The sequence below is a fragment of the Vicugna pacos genome, chromosome 21 (assembly GCF_048564905.1).
Source record: "Vicugna pacos chromosome 21, VicPac4, whole genome shotgun sequence".
Lineage (NCBI taxonomy): Eukaryota > Metazoa > Chordata > Mammalia > Artiodactyla > Camelidae > Vicugna > Vicugna pacos.
In genome coordinates this window covers 21,033,024-21,048,414 of record NC_133007.1, presented here as the reverse complement: position 1 = coordinate 21,048,414, position 15,391 = coordinate 21,033,024, and the positions used below count along the sequence as shown (strand labels likewise).

Sequence of the window (15,391 nt, the reverse complement as noted above, 5' to 3'; positions counted from 1 at the left end):
TGGGTCTCAGCTATTGCAAACAGTGCTGCTAGGAACGTGGACGAGGGGGGCGGTGCTTGTATCTTCTCGAAGAGGAGGTTGCATCCTTCCCACATGTATAGCCTGCAGTGGGGTTGCTGGATCATGTAGTAGCTCTCCTTTGTGGCCTCTTTACATCTCGACTCCATCCTCACCTGCCACTCTCCCCAACCCACATCCCCTCAGCTCCAAACCCCGCCACACACCCTGCCACACACACACAGAAACACACAGACACACACACACAGACACACACACACACACACACACACACACACACACACCTGAGACTTGACGGATTGAAAGTGTTTCCTGTTGAGAGATTATCTGTGTCTCTGGGGCTGTAGAATGCCCCACTCAATTTAGACCTCGCCTAGCCCCAGTCTCCTACTCTTGTTTCTGTCCTTCCCTTGCCTGTTTCCTACCCTGCTGCCCCAGCCCCAGCCCACTGGTTAGCCTGACCACCTCAAAGCACAGGCCACCTGTCTCGCCCTCTCACCCACCGCCCCGCTGGGGTCCTCTCCCACCATCGTCCTCGTACCACAGCCCACTCACCCGCCTCTGCCACCCCCCCCCGCTTGCTATCTGCCCTACGTCGAAGACTCCAGGCTCGCTCCCCTCTACCCGCCACCAGCCCCTAGTACCCCAGCCCCTCTCTCACGCATCCTGTGCAGAAGACTCACTTCCACCACTCCTGGCCTCCCACGGGCTCCTCAGACCCACTCCTACTCCATGGCCACCCTCTTCCCTACATCGGTCCCACCCGCACACCGCACGCAATTGGGGGGCCAAGGGCAACCGCGGGCCCAAGCTTCGGCAGAGCCCCTGCCTGAGTGGCCAACTACTCTCCTAGCCAGTTCCCCGCAAGCCCCACACCTCTCCTTCGCACCTGCGCTCCACCCAGTGCCCTGGACTCGTCCTGCCACCTCCCAACCCGAGGCTCAAGGCTGGCCCTTCTCTATGGGGTCGTCTGGCTCCGTTCCCTAACCCTCGTGGGGTGGCCCCCAACCACGGCAACAAACACCTTCACCCCGTACTCTCACCCACCCACACTCACCCCGAACACACCCACAAGGGCGGTGACGAAAGCGCCTGCGGTGATGGAATGCACCCATATGCCGACAGGGGCTCCCTTCCACAGGGCAACCGGCTTGGTCTAAATCCAGCGACTCTACTGCCGCCGCCAAATGCTGCAGCTCATCGGCTGTCCACTCTGCCTCTGAAGGAAACAAGCTGTGAACCGCACACCAAACCCTTTGCTGACAGACGCGCCCAAGCCTGGCCTGTGATTTACCATGGCCAGAATCCATAGGAAAGGTGAAGACAGGCTGAAGAGAGGGATGGAGTCCATCCAATAATAGATCGTAACGTGGGAATGGGGAATATTAGAAGTCAGAGCTAGGTGAGGGGTGCGTGTGTGTGTGTGTGTGACTCTGGTGTGTGTGTGTGTGTGTGTGTGTGTGTGTGTGTGTGTGTGTTTGCTGGTAGTGGAGGGGGTGGTACCGTCGGTAACATTCTTGCCTCTCTGTGACAGGACTGAGAGTACCGGGAATGCAATCCGAATACCATGTTGGCTGGTAGTGCACCCTGCCACGCATCTGTCTCCACACCCTCCCACTTGCATAGCTAAGGTTTCCCGGACGGTATCCGGTTTCTGCCTGCTTTCTCACCTCCACTGCCCTTTCGTCCAACTACAAGCACGTGGCCAGATGCCTTTTCACACCTCCGCCTCCCGGCAGCCTGTCTGCTCCCCTGCGCGGTTCAAGACCACCGCGTCCTTGAAGCCCAACGACAGGCCCACGGGCTTCGAGGGCAGTCCAGGACCTGGCACGCAGCAGGTAAGCCATCGAGGCTGGTCGCTGGCTTGAAAGGAGACGTAAGGGACGGCCAGTCCCGGCAAGTGGCCCAACTTGGAGATGGAGGGCCCTCTCCCGCGCCTTCCGCTTTCCGTCGACGCGGCCACCAGTGATGCCGCCAACCACCACCACCGTCGCCGCCGGCACAACCTGCAGCGCCATCGCCGGCACCCTGTCCACCACGGTCACCAGCACCGTCACCAGCGGCACCACCAGCACCACCAGCACCACCAGCACAAGCAGCAGCACCACCGCCTGAGCTGGGAAGAGAGGGTGGCTTGTCAGCCGCGAGGATTGTGGTGGCAGAAGTAGTGCCGCTTGACAGTCCAAGCACGCTCGTGACCACGGCTGCGCCGGCCAGTCGTGTTTGGGGCTGGGGCAAGCGTCGGAGCAGGAGGAGTCGCCGAAGGCCTCGAGTGGGTGGGACGCCGAAGGCCTCGAGTGGGTGGGACGCCGAAGGCCTCGAGTGGGTGGGCGCGCGAGGCCAAAAGGTTTGGCGGGGCACGAGGGTGGAGGTTGCACGCCAGGGCCTGGGGCTGCAGGTGGAGGGTACCGGGTGGCTCTTGTCGGGGCGCGGAGGTCACGAGGAGGGGGAGAAGGAGCGGACGAGTTGGCTTGGCGCGTGGGCTAAAAGGGAGGTGGTGGTGGGGTGGGGGCGGAGTGTTTGTGGACGCGCTGGGGAGGTTGGTAGGCGGCGAGGAAGAAGAAATGCTTCCCTGACCGGGAATCGAACCCGGGCCGCGGCGGTGAGAGCGCCGAATCCTAACCACTAGACCACCAGGGAGCGTCGGGCTCCGCGTCTGGCCCGCCTCTGCTCGACCCAGCCACTGGGCGCTGCCTTGGCGCCAAGGCCCGGCCTTTCCACGTCCAGCCGCCCTCCGCCCCCGGCAAGCCACGTGCCCTAGCGTTCTTCCTGCTTGCTGGCACCCTCAAAACACTGCGCGCCTCCTCCTCGCACACGCGCGAGAAGCCGCAGGCCACCTAGCTCCCTCTTTTCTGCGCCCAGCTTCCAGTTCTCCCTCACGGGCCCAGGGAAGGAGGGCCGGCCGTGGAGCTCGGCAAAAGATGGGCCCGCTGCGTTGGCCGGGAATCGAACCCGGGTCAACTGCTTGGAAGGCAGCTATGCTCACCACTATACCACCAACGCCGCACAGCCCGGGCCGCCCCGACACGCCGGCCCCGGGCTCGCCGGAGCGCAGTCTCGCCGCCGCTGCCGCTGCCCCTGCGGCGGCCGGGCGCGGCCCTGCCCCGACGCCCCGTCCGCCAGCAGCTCTGCGCTGCCTCAGGCGCCACCGACGGTCTCCCCGGGCGCCTCAGCCGCGCCAGCCCTACGCAGCTGCCCTCGCCCACGGCCCGACCGCTTCTGGGGCTGGGGGGGGGGTGAGGTGGGGGGGTGCGCGCTGCCGCTGCCTTGCTGCTGCCGGGCCCTCGGCTGCACGCCGCGGCCCGCGGCCCTCCTCCCTCCCCGGGCACACGACCTCTGGTTCCCGGCTCGCCAAAGCCCTTCTCCGACGGGTGTTGGGCGAGGCCACTCCCCCGCACCGAAAGGAGACGGGACTCATCCGCCCCACACCCGCCCCGGCAGCCGTGAAGCTGTGCAGGTGTGCGTCGCGTCGCAAGGAGCCCACTGCGGCAGCCACTGTGGGCGGGCCGCAATGTCGTCGGGCGCTTGTGGGGTCGACAGGAGGCCCTCGCTCGGCCGTGGCGCCCGAGCGCCCGAGCGCCCGGCGAGGAGGACGGGCAAGGGGTTGCAGGGGTGGAGGGCTGGAGGCGGTTGAGGGTGGGCAGGCCCCGCTGGAGGGCGGAGGGACGAGAAGAAGGGCCCTTGGGGCCAGGCGGCTGGACAGAGAGCGGCGCCAGCCACCAAAAAGGGGCGTGTTGCCTCCCCGTCGGGGAATCGAACCCCGGTCTCCCGCGTGACAGGCGGGGATACTCACCACTATACTAACGAGGACGGCGGCGGCCTCCTGGGCGCCCGACCGCTCTCCGGCTGCCTGCAGACGCCTACCCACACCCCTCCCCCACCCCGTCCTCGGACCCCCGCCCACCACGGGCGCCCGCCACGTGCCCGACCCGACCCGACACCACACCAAACGCGTCATCCAAGGAGGCAGCCCGGGACCCCGCCAGGGACCCGGATCCGCGTGGCGCTGGAAACTCCCAGTGCGCGCCGCCTATAGCCCCCGACGCCAGGATCGCGCCGGGAGGAGGGGCCCGAGGGGGCCGGAGAGCGCAAGCAAGGCTGTGAGGAGGAGGTGGGCGCTCGCCGTGCCACGTCCCGGGAGAAGAGGCGGAGGGGTGGGCGCGGCCGGCGGCAGAAGCTGGCCGGACGCGGCCCGGCTGGGTCCCGGGCCAGGGGTGGGCGAGGGGGCGGCGGCGGCGAGCCGGGCGCGCCGGCTGGCCTCGCTCCCCCGTTGGCCCGGACGGCCGCCCGCTGGCGCAGAGCACCGCGTCGGGCCAAGGGCATCGGTGTCCGCGTCGGCGTCGGGTCCCAGCCAGCCGAGCGGCGACGCGCCCAGGCCCGCCGTCAGGATGGCCGAGCGGTCTAAGGCGCTGCGTTCAGGTCGCAGTCTCCCCTGGAGGCGTGGGTTCGAATCCCACTCCTGACAAGCCAGCCTTTTTTGGCCCGCCCAACAAATGCTGCACCCGGCCCGTCCCAGGCCTGGACAACACCCTACCGCCTCACACTCCGCTCCTGCCTCGCACTCTTGCCAGCTCCCCAGACTCCGGCCCCCTCGACGCGACACCCACACGACGCCTCTCCCACGCAGGACCTCCTCAGCCACAGCCGCTCTTCCTGCTCAGTCCTGTGCGCCGGCCTCACAGAAACAGCCCAGGGGGAACCCTCTGGAAACTGGCGTTCAGGACACACGCCCTCCTCGCCTTCGCAGTGCAGGCCTTCGCGGCACTTCTTTCACCACCCCCCCTTGGCGCCACAGCGCATGTTCACGCGAGAAGCCGCTGCCCCGGCCGGACCCAGCCACACCCCGGCGCGCTCCCTCAGACGGCTGTCCACGAGCCAGCAGCCACTCTGCCAAAGTGCTCCTCCTCACAGCCAACGCACCGGAGCGGGACCCTTCGGGAGAGCGGCCGGCAGGAGCGCAGAAGCCAGGCTCAGACACAGACACCGCTGGTCTTTGGCGCGGCGGCGGCGGCGGCGGCGGCGGCGGCGGCGGCGGCGGCGGCGGCGGCGGCGGCGGCGGCGGCGGCGGCGGCGGCGGCGCTCCCAGGCGCCCATGTCCCACACTCGCTGTCTCCTCACAGCCCGAGCTCCCATCCCCTCTCCAGCCTGCTGCCCGCCAACGCCCGGCACGAGCGAGAAAGCCAGGCGCCAGAGGGACTTTGGGCCAGGGCCGGCGGTCGCTGAGAGGAGCGTCCGAGCTCAGCCGCACCTGCCACGCGTCGCCTGCCCTGACTGGAATCCGGGCGCAGGCCAGGCTGGGTCCGGTTCCTGGCTTCCTCCGGCGACACTGACAGTCTGGCGGCGGCCCTGGACGGCAGATTCGGAAGCGCAGGTTGGGCCGAGTCCGCCTCCGTCCCTGCGTCCCTCCTTCCCTCCGACCGCGCCGCGCCGCGCCCTGGGGGTCCTCCCCGTTCCCCCGGAGCCTCTCCTTCAGGTCACTCACCGCCTCCTGCTCACGTGGAGCGGGTGTCCGTGGGCGAGCAGCGAGCCACCAGTGTCTGGCGGTTGGCGGCGAGCGCCGCTGGGGCGGCGTCGGGCGGCGGCGGCCATCGGTGCATGGGTGGTTCAGTGGTAGAATTCTCGCCTGCCACGCGGGAGGCCCGGGTTCGATTCCCGGCCCATGCAGCGACCCAGTCCCCTTTTGGTCTCGCAGCCCACAGCGGAGCTAGGCTTCCCCTCTCCCACGCTCAAGGCACCTGTCCTACCACAGCATGCTCCCACCCGCAGCCCACCGCCGCACCTTCCCTCTCCTGGCCTGCCCACGCCGGCGCCCCCTACCCTCCGTGGGACGAAAACTTTACCCCGAGAGCCAAGCCTCCGCGAACTGACACCTTGCGGGCTCAGCCACTCTCGCGCCCACCCACCTTCCTTGTCCCTTTTCTCTTTCTTACCCTGATCCCGCTGGGGTCACACGGCTCACTGGAAGGAACACCCTACACTGGCACCCGCTCGCCCCACCTCTTCACGTTTCACCGCGCTTCCCCGCTCTCTGCCTCACTCTCCCCACACTCTGAAAGTTACACAGTGTTTGCTCAACCAGGAACCGAAAAGCTGCCACCCCTGGGAGGGCCACATTGCACTCCCCAGGAGTGTCCCCAAAGCGTTATCCTGCATGAGGAATTCCAAAGAGGAATGCCACAATATCATGGCAGAGTGCACTCTGTGTTCACTTTACGTCCCTCAGCCGAGACATTTGTCGAACACCCGCCCGCTCCCCCACCACTAAAACCACCATCACCACCAACACCCCAACAACAAGCACCACCCCCTCCCCTGAAGCCCTCCTCCCACCACTGGCACCCCACCTAGCGACACCAACCCCCAGCACCATCAAATCCTAATTTGTCAAGGGTTCTGCCCTTGCGTCAGTCCGTTTGGCCTCTTTTTTTTTTTTTTTGAATTTGCATTTTAATACAAGTCTAGTTGATTTACAGTATTGTGTTATTTTCAGGGGTACAGTAAACTGATTATCTTTTCAATACATGTGTATCTATACACATATATATCGTTCCTTTCCGTTACAGGTAATTACGAGACGTTGAATATACTTCTCGGTGCTGTACCGTAAATCCTGTTGTTCCTACCCGCTAACACCAGCTCCTAATTGATCCCTCCCCTACACTTTCCCCTTGGGTAACGGTAAGTTTGTTCTCTCTATCTGTGAATCTGTTTCTGTTCTGCACAGAGATTCACTTGTACTATTGTTTGGATTCCACATATATGTAGTTTTGTCCTTCTGTCTGACTTATTATACTAGGTTCAGTGCTGTCTAGGTCCATCCGTGTTGCTGCAAATGACAAGATCTCATGCTTTTTAGTGGCTGAGTAATATTCCGTGAGATTGATTTTTAATACATTGAAAATATCTCTCTCTCACTCTATTTTTCTCTCTCTTATCTATTTGTGTATCTATCGATCTCTATCTATCCATCTATCTATCTAGCTAGCTAGCTACCTAGCTACCTACCTATCTATATCTCATATTTCCTTAAGCCAATCATCCACGGATTGACACCTGAGATTTTTTCCCCTGTCATGGCTATGGTCCACAGTGCTGCTATGAACACTGAGGTGTATGAATCTTTCCCAATTAGAGGTTTTGTGTTTTCCGCATACATACTCAGGAGGGGGACGGCTGGATCACATGGTAACTCTCCATTGGTGCCTTCATTGTTGTTTTCGTTGTCGTTGAAGTGTAGTCGATTTCTAAGACCGTATTAGTTTCAAGTATACAGCAAAGTGATTCGGTTTAGTATTTATACTGTAGTTTCAGATTATTTTCCATTATAGGGTATTCCAGGACATTGAAGATCGTTCCCTGTGTTATTCAGCAAGTCCGTGTTGCTTCTCTATTTTATACGCAGTAGCGTGTTTCTGTTAACCCCATACTCCTAACTGATCCCTCCACTCTTCCCTTTCCCCATGCGTAACCGTCAGTTGGTTATCGATGTCTGCGGAGTGTGTTTCTGTTTTGTACATAGACAGATGTCTATTACGTTTTAGATTCCACCTGGAAGTGGATATCATATAATATTTATCTTGCTCCATATCTGACTTACTTCACATAGTGTGATAGACTCTAGGTCCATTCATGTGGCAGCGAATGACAATATTTCATCCTTCTTTGTGGCTGAGTAATATGCTATGGTAGGTTTATACAGCGCATCTTCTTAAGTCCACCGTCCGCTCATGGGCCCTTGGGTTCATTCTGGGTCTCGGCTATTGCAAATAGTGCTGCTAGGAAGGTCCTGGAGGAGGGGGGCGGTGCCTGCATCTTTTCGAAGTAGAGGTTTCATCTTTCCCACGTACGTACCCAGCAGTGGGGTTGCTGGATCATATGGTAGCTCTCCTTTGGTGCCTTCATTGTTGTTGTCGTTGTCGTTGAAGTGTAGTTGATTTCCGCTCCTGTATTAGGTCGGGTGTACAGCACAGTGGTTCGGTTTGTATGTATATTGTATTTTCAGATTAGTTTCCTTCATAGGGTATTCCAGGATATTGAAGATCGCTGCCTGTGTTATTCAGCAGGTCCGTGTTGCTTCTCTATTTTATACACAGTAGCGTGTATCTGTTAATCCCACACTCCTAACTGATCCCTCCACCCTTCCCTTTCCCCTCGCATAACCGTCAGTTGGTTTTCGATGTCCGTGGAGTGTGTTTCTGTTTTGTCCACAGATTCATGTCTATTATGTTTTAGATTCCACCCGGAAGTGATATTATATAACATTTATCTTTCTCAGTCTGACTTCCTTCACGTAGTTTGATGGACTCTAGATCCATCCATGTGGCCTCAAATGACAATATGTCATCCTTCTTTATGGCTGAGTAATATTCTACGGTATATTTATGCAACGCATCTTTTTAGGTCCATCGTCCACTCATGGGCCCTTGGGTTCATTCTGGGTCTCAGCTATTGCAAACAGTGCTGCTAGGAACGTGGACGAGGGGGGCGGTGCTTGTATCTTCTCGAAGAGGAGGTTGCATCCTTCCCACATGTATAGCCTGCAGTGGGGTTGCTGGATCATGTAGTAGCTCTCCTTTGTGGCCTCTTTACATCTCGACTCCATCCTCACCTGCCACTCTCCCCAACCCACATCCCCTCAGCTCCAAACCCCGCCACACACCCTGCCACACACACACAGAAACACACAGACACACACACACAGACACACACACACAGACACACACACACACACACACACACCTGAGACTTGACGGATTGAAAGTGTTTCCTGTTGAGAGATTATCTGTGTCTCTGGGGCTGTAGAATGCCCCACTCAATTTAGACCTCGCCTAGCCCCAGTCTCCTACTCTTGTTTCTGTCCTTCCCTTGCCTGTTTCCTACCCTGCTGCCCCAGCCCCAGCCCACTGGTTAGCCTGACCACCTCAAAGCACAGGCCACCTGTCTCGCCCTCTCACCCACCGCCCCGCTGGGGTCCTCTCCCACCATCGTCCTCGTACCACAGCCCACTCACCCGCCTCTGCCACCCCCCCCCGCTTGCTATCTGCCCTACGTCGAAGACTCCAGGCTCGCTCCCCTCTACCCGCCACCAGCCCCTAGTACCCCAGCCCCTCTCTCACGCATCCTGTGCAGAAGACTCACTTCCACCACTCCTGGCCTCCCACGGGCTCCTCAGACCCACTCCTACTCCATGGCCACCCTCTTCCCTACATCGGTCCCACCCGCACACCGCACGCAATTGGGGGGCCAAGGGCAACCGCGGGCCCAAGCTTCGGCAGAGCCCCTGCCTGAGTGGCCAACTACTCTCCTAGCCAGTTCCCCGCAAGCCCCACACCTCTCCTTCGCACCTGCGCTCCACCCAGTGCCCTGGACTCGTCCTGCCACCTCCCAACCCGAGGCTCAAGGCTGGCCCTTCTCTATGGGGTCGTCTGGCTCCGTTCCCTAACCCTCGTGGGGTGGCCCCCAACCACGGCAACAAACACCTTCACCCCGTACTCTCACCCACCCACACTCACCCCGAACACACCCACAAGGGCGGTGACGAAAGCGCCTGCGGTGATGGAATGCACCCATATGCCGACAGGGGCTCCCTTCCACAGGGCAACCGGCTTGGTCTAAATCCAGCGACTCTACTGCCGCCGCCAAATGCTGCAGCTCATCGGCTGTCCACTCTGCCTCTGAAGGAAACAAGCTGTGAACCGCACACCAAACCCTTTGCTGACAGACGCGCCCAAGCCTGGCCTGTGATTTACCATGGCCAGAATCCATAGGAAAGGTGAAGACAGGCTGAAGAGAGGGATGGAGTCCATCCAATAATAGATCGTAACGTGGGAATGGGGAATATTAGAAGTCAGAGCTAGGTGAGGGGTGCGTGTGTGTGTGTGTGTGACTCTGGTGTGTGTGTGTGTGTGTGTGTGTGTTTGCTGGTAGTGGAGGGGGAGGTACCGTCGGTAACATTCTTGCCTCTCTGTGACAGGACTGAGAGTACCGGGAATGCAATCCGAATACCATGTTGGCTGGTAGTGCACCCTGCCACGCATCTGTCTCCACACCCTCCCACTTGCATAGCTAAGGTTTCCCGGACGGTATCCGGTTTCTGCCTGCTTTCTCACCTCCACTGCCCTTTCGTCCAACTACAAGCACGTGGCCAGATGCCTTTTCACACCTCCGCCTCCCGGCAGCCTGTCTGCTCCCCTGCGCGGTTCAAGACCACCGCGTCCTTGAAGCCCAACGACAGGCCCACGGGCTTCGAGGGCAGTCCAGGACCTGGCACGCAGCAGGTAAGCCATCGAGGCTGGTCGCTGGCTTGAAAGGAGACGTAAGGGACGGCCAGTCCCGGCAAGTGGCCCAACTTGGAGATGGAGGGCCCTCTCCCGCGCCTTCCGCTTTCCGTCGACGCGGCCACCAGTGATGCCGCCAACCACCACCACCGTCGCCGCCGGCACAACCTGCAGCGCCATCGCCGGCACCCTGTCCACCACGGTCACCAGCACCGTCACCAGCGGCACCACCAGCACCACCAGCACCACCAGCACAAGCAGCAGCACCACCGCCTGAGCTGGGAAGAGAGGGTGGCTTGTCAGCCGCGAGGATTGTGGTGGCAGAAGTAGTGCCGCTTGACAGTCCAAGCACGCTCGTGACCACGGCTGCGCCGGCCAGTCGTGTTTGGGGCTGGGGCAAGCGTCGGAGCAGGAGGAGTCGCCGAAGGCCTCGAGTGGGTGGGACGCCGAAGGCCTCGAGTGGGTGGGACGCCGAAGGCCTCGAGTGGGTGGGCGCGCGAGGCCAAAAGGTTTGGCGGGGCACGAGGGTGGAGGTTGCACGCCAGGGCCTGGGGCTGCAGGTGGAGGGTACCGGGTGGCTCTTGTCGGGGCGCGGAGGTCACGAGGAGGGGGAGAAGGAGCGGACGAGTTGGCTTGGCGCGTGGGCTAAAAGGGAGGTGGTGGTGGGGTGGGGGCGGAGTGTTTGTGGACGCGCTGGGGAGGTTGGTAGGCGGCGAGGAAGAAGAAATGCTTCCCTGACCGGGAATCGAACCCGGGCCGCGGCGGTGAGAGCGCCGAATCCTAACCACTAGACCACCAGGGAGCGTCGGGCTCCGCGTCTGGCCCGCCTCTGCTCGACCCAGCCACTGGGCGCTGCCTTGGCGCCAAGGCCCGGCCTTTCCACGTCCAGCCGCCCTCCGCCCCCGGCAAGCCACGTGCCCTAGCGTTCTTCCTGCTTGCTGGCACCCTCAAAACACTGCGCGCCTCCTCCTCGCACACGCGCGAGAAGCCGCAGGCCACCTAGCTCCCTCTTTTCTGCGCCCAGCTTCCAGTTCTCCCTCACGGGCCCAGGGAAGGAGGGCCGGCCGTGGAGCTCGGCAAAAGATGGGCCCGCTGCGTTGGCCGGGAATCGAACCCGGGTCAACTGCTTGGAAGGCAGCTATGCTCACCACTATACCACCAACGCCGCACAGCCCGGGCCGCCCCGACACGCCGGCCCCGGGCTCGCCGGAGCGCAGTCTCGCCGCCGCTGCCGCTGCCCCTGCGGCGGCCGGGCGCGGCCCTGCCCCGACGCCCCGTCCGCCAGCAGCTCTGCGCTGCCTCAGGCGCCACCGACGGTCTCCCCGGGCGCCTCAGCCGCGCCAGCCCTACGCAGCTGCCCTCGCCCACGGCCCGACCGCTTCTGGGGCTGGGGGGGGGGGTGAGGTGGGGGGGTGCGCGCTGCCGCTGCCTTGCTGCTGCCGGGCCCTCGGCTGCACGCCGCGGCCCGCGGCCCTCCTCCCTCCCCGGGCACACGACCTCTGGTTCCCGGCTCGCCAAAGCCCTTCTCCGACGGGTGTTGGGCGAGGCCACTCCCCCGCACCGAAAGGAGACGGGACTCATCCGCCCCACACCCGCCCCGGCAGCCGTGAAGCTGTGCAGGTGTGCGTCGCGTCGCAAGGAGCCCACTGCGGCAGCCACTGTGGGCGGGCCGCAATGTCGTCGGGCGCTTGTGGGGTCGACAGGAGGCCCTCGCTCGGCCGTGGCGCCCGAGCGCCCGAGCGCCCGGCGAGGAGGACGGGCAAGGGGTTGCAGGGGTGGAGGGCTGGAGGCGGTTGAGGGTGGGCAGGCCCCGCTGGAGGGCGGAGGGACGAGAAGAAGGGCCCTTGGGGCCAGGCGGCTGGACAGAGAGCGGCGCCAGCCACCAAAAAGGGGCGTGTTGCCTCCCCGTCGGGGAATCGAACCCCGGTCTCCCGCGTGACAGGCGGGGATACTCACCACTATACTAACGAGGACGGCGGCGGCCTCCTGGGCGCCCGACCGCTCTCCGGCTGCCTGCAGACGCCTACCCACACCCCTCCCCCACCCCGTCCTCGGACCCCCGCCCACCACGGGCGCCCGCCACGTGCCCGACCCGACCCGACACCACACCAAACGCGTCATCCAAGGAGGCAGCCCGGGACCCCGCCAGGGACCCGGATCCGCGTGGCGCTGGAAACTCCCAGTGCGCGCCGCCTATAGCCCCCGACGCCAGGATCGCGCCGGGAGGAGGGGCCCGAGGGGGCCGGAGAGCGCAAGCAAGGCTGTGAGGAGGAGGTGGGCGCTCGCCGTGCCACGTCCCGGGAGAAGAGGCGGAGGGGTGGGCGCGGCCGGCGGCAGAAGCTGGCCGGACGCGGCCCGGCTGGGTCCCGGGCCAGGGGTGGGCGAGGGGGCGGCGGCGGCGAGCCGGGCGCGCCGGCTGGCCTCGCTCCCCCGTTGGCCCGGACGGCCGCCCGCTGGCGCAGAGCACCGCGTCGGGCCAAGGGCATCGGTGTCCGCGTCGGCGTCGGGTCCCAGCCAGCCGAGCGGCGACGCGCCCAGGCCCGCCGTCAGGATGGCCGAGCGGTCTAAGGCGCTGCGTTCAGGTCGCAGTCTCCCCTGGAGGCGTGGGTTCGAATCCCACTCCTGACAAGCCAGCCTTTTTTGGCCCGCCCAACAAATGCTGCACCCGGCCCGTCCCAGGCCTGGACAACACCCTACCGCCTCACACTCCGCTCCTGCCTCGCACTCTTGCCAGCTCCCCAGACTCCGGCCCCCTCGACGCGACACCCACACGACGCCTCTCCCACGCAGGACCTCCTCAGCCACAGCCGCTCTTCCTGCTCAGTCCTGTGCGCCGGCCTCACAGAAACAGCCCAGGGGGAACCCTCTGGAAACTGGCGTTCAGGACACACGCCCTCCTCGCCTTCGCAGTGCAGGCCTTCGCGGCACTTCTTTCACCACCCCCCCTTGGCGCCACAGCGCATGTTCACGCGAGAAGCCGCTGCCCCGGCCGGACCCAGCCACACCCCGGCGCGCTCCCTCAGACGGCTGTCCACGAGCCAGCAGCCACTCTGCCAAAGTGCTCCTCCTCACAGCCAACGCACCGGAGCGGGACCCTTCGGGAGAGCGGCCGGCAGGAGCGCAGAAGCCAGGCTCAGACACAGACACCGCTGGTCTTTGGCGCGGCGGCGGCGGCGGCGGCGGCGGCGGCGGCGGCGGCGGCGGCGGCGGCGGCGGCGGCGGCGCTCCCAGGCGCCCATGTCCCACACTCGCTGTCTCCTCACAGCCCGAGCTCCCATCCCCTCTCCAGCCTGCTGCCCGCCAACGCCCGGCACGAGCGAGAAAGCCAGGCGCCAGAGGGACTTTGGGCCAGGGCCGGCGGTCGCTGAGAGGAGCGTCCGAGCTCAGCCGCACCTGCCACGCGTCGCCTGCCCTGACTGGAATCCGGGCGCAGGCCAGGCTGGGTCCGGTTCCTGGCTTCCTCCGGCGACACTGACAGTCTGGCGGCGGCCCTGGACGGCAGATTCGGAAGCGCAGGTTGGGCCGAGTCCGCCTCCGTCCCTGCGTCCCTCCTTCCCTCCGACCGCGCCGCGCCGCGCCCTGGGGGTCCTCCCCGTTCCCCCGGAGCCTCTCCTTCAGGTCACTCACCGCCTCCTGCTCACGTGGAGCGGGTGTCCGTGGGCGAGCAGCGAGCCACCAGTGTCTGGCGGTTGGCGGCGAGCGCCGCTGGGGCGGCGTCGGGCGGCGGCGGCCATCGGTGCATGGGTGGTTCAGTGGTAGAATTCTCGCCTGCCACGCGGGAGGCCCGGGTTCGATTCCCGGCCCATGCAGCGACCCAGTCCCCTTTTGGTCTCGCAGCCCACAGCGGAGCTAGGCTTCCCCTCTCCCACGCTCAAGGCACCTGTCCTACCACAGCATGCTCCCACCCGCAGCCCACCGCCGCACCTTCCCTCTCCTGGCCTGCCCACGCCGGCGCCCCCTACCCTCCGTGGGACGAAAACTTTACCCCGAGAGCCAAGCCTCCGCGAACTGACACCTTGCGGGCTCAGCCACTCTCGCGCCCACCCACCTTCCTTGTCCCTTTTCTCTTTCTTACCCTGATCCCGCTGGGGTCACACGGCTCACTGGAAGGAACACCCTACACTGGCACCCGCTCGCCCCACCTCTTCACGTTTCACCGCGCTTCCCCGCTCTCTGCCTCACTCTCCCCACACTCTGAAAGTTACACAGTGTTTGCTCAACCAGGAACCGAAAAGCTGCCACCCCTGGGAGGGCCACATTGCACTCCCCAGGAGTGTCCCCAAAGCGTTATCCTGCATGAGGAATTCCAAAGAGGAATGCCACAATATCATGGCAGAGTGCACTCTATGTTCACTTTACGTCCCTCAGCCGAGACATTTGTCGAACACCCGCCCGCTCCCCCACCACTAAAACCACCATCACCACCAACACCCCAACAACAAGCACCACCCCCTCCCCTGAAGCCCTCCTCCCACCACTGGCACCCCACCTAGCGACACCAACCCCCAGCACCATCAAATCCTAATTTGTCAAGGGTTCTGCCCTTGCGTCAGTCCGTTTGGCCTCTTTTTTTTTTTTTTTTGAATTTGCATTTTAATACAAGTCTAGTTGATTTACAGTATTGTGTTATTTTCAGGGGTACAGTAAACTGATTATCTTTTCAATACATGTGTATCTATACACATATATATCGTTCCTTTCCGTTACAGGTAATTACGAGACGTTGAATATACTTCTCGGTGCTGTACCGTAAATCCTGTTGTTCCTACCCGCTAACACCAGCTCCTAATTGATCCCTCCCCTACACTTTCCCCTTGGGTAACGGTAAGTTTGTTCTCTCTATCTGTGAATCTGTTTCTGTTCTGCACAGAGATTCACTTGTACTATTGTTTGGATTCCACATATATGTAGTTTTGTCCTTCTGTCTGACTTATTATACTAGGTTCAGTGCTGTCTAGGTCCATCCGTGTTGCTGCAAATGACAAGATCTCATGCTTTTTTATGGCTGAGTAATATTCCGTGAGATTGATTTTTTAATACATTGAAAATATCTCTCTCTCACTCTATTTTTCTCTCTCTTATCTATTTGTGTATCT

The 15,391-nt window shown here is 62.6% G+C and overlaps 10 non-coding genes across 10 annotated transcripts; 4 read left to right on the top strand and 6 right to left on the bottom strand.

Moving 5' to 3' along the window:
- Window positions 1–2,586: 2,586 nt before the first annotated feature.
- On the bottom strand, window positions 2,587–2,658 carry TRNAE-CUC (transfer RNA glutamic acid (anticodon CUC)). Its single transcript has one exon. It is a non-coding gene; the product is annotated as a tRNA-Glu (tRNA).
- Window positions 2,659–2,949: 291 nt separating this feature from the next.
- TRNAG-UCC (transfer RNA glycine (anticodon UCC)) lies at window positions 2,950–3,021 on the bottom strand. The gene has a single exon. It is a non-coding gene; the product is annotated as a tRNA-Gly (tRNA).
- A 735-nt stretch (window positions 3,022–3,756) lies between these two features.
- Window positions 3,757–3,828, bottom strand: TRNAD-GUC (transfer RNA aspartic acid (anticodon GUC)). The gene has a single exon. It is a non-coding gene; the product is annotated as a tRNA-Asp (tRNA).
- Window positions 3,829–4,400: 572 nt separating this feature from the next.
- Window positions 4,401–4,483, top strand: TRNAL-CAG (transfer RNA leucine (anticodon CAG)). The gene has a single exon. It is a non-coding gene; the product is annotated as a tRNA-Leu (tRNA).
- Window positions 4,484–5,611: 1,128 nt separating this feature from the next.
- TRNAG-GCC (transfer RNA glycine (anticodon GCC)) lies at window positions 5,612–5,682 on the top strand. The gene has a single exon. It is a non-coding gene; the product is annotated as a tRNA-Gly (tRNA).
- Window positions 5,683–11,025: 5,343 nt separating this feature from the next.
- On the bottom strand, window positions 11,026–11,097 carry TRNAE-CUC (transfer RNA glutamic acid (anticodon CUC)). The gene has a single exon. It is a non-coding gene; the product is annotated as a tRNA-Glu (tRNA).
- A 291-nt stretch (window positions 11,098–11,388) lies between these two features.
- On the bottom strand, window positions 11,389–11,460 carry TRNAG-UCC (transfer RNA glycine (anticodon UCC)). The gene has a single exon. It is a non-coding gene; the product is annotated as a tRNA-Gly (tRNA).
- A 736-nt stretch (window positions 11,461–12,196) lies between these two features.
- TRNAD-GUC (transfer RNA aspartic acid (anticodon GUC)) lies at window positions 12,197–12,268 on the bottom strand. The gene has a single exon. It is a non-coding gene; the product is annotated as a tRNA-Asp (tRNA).
- A 572-nt stretch (window positions 12,269–12,840) lies between these two features.
- On the top strand, window positions 12,841–12,923 carry TRNAL-CAG (transfer RNA leucine (anticodon CAG)). The gene has a single exon. It is a non-coding gene; the product is annotated as a tRNA-Leu (tRNA).
- Window positions 12,924–14,033: 1,110 nt separating this feature from the next.
- Window positions 14,034–14,104, top strand: TRNAG-GCC (transfer RNA glycine (anticodon GCC)). Its single transcript has one exon. It is a non-coding gene; the product is annotated as a tRNA-Gly (tRNA).
- The last annotated feature ends 1,287 nt before the right edge of the window (window positions 14,105–15,391 follow it).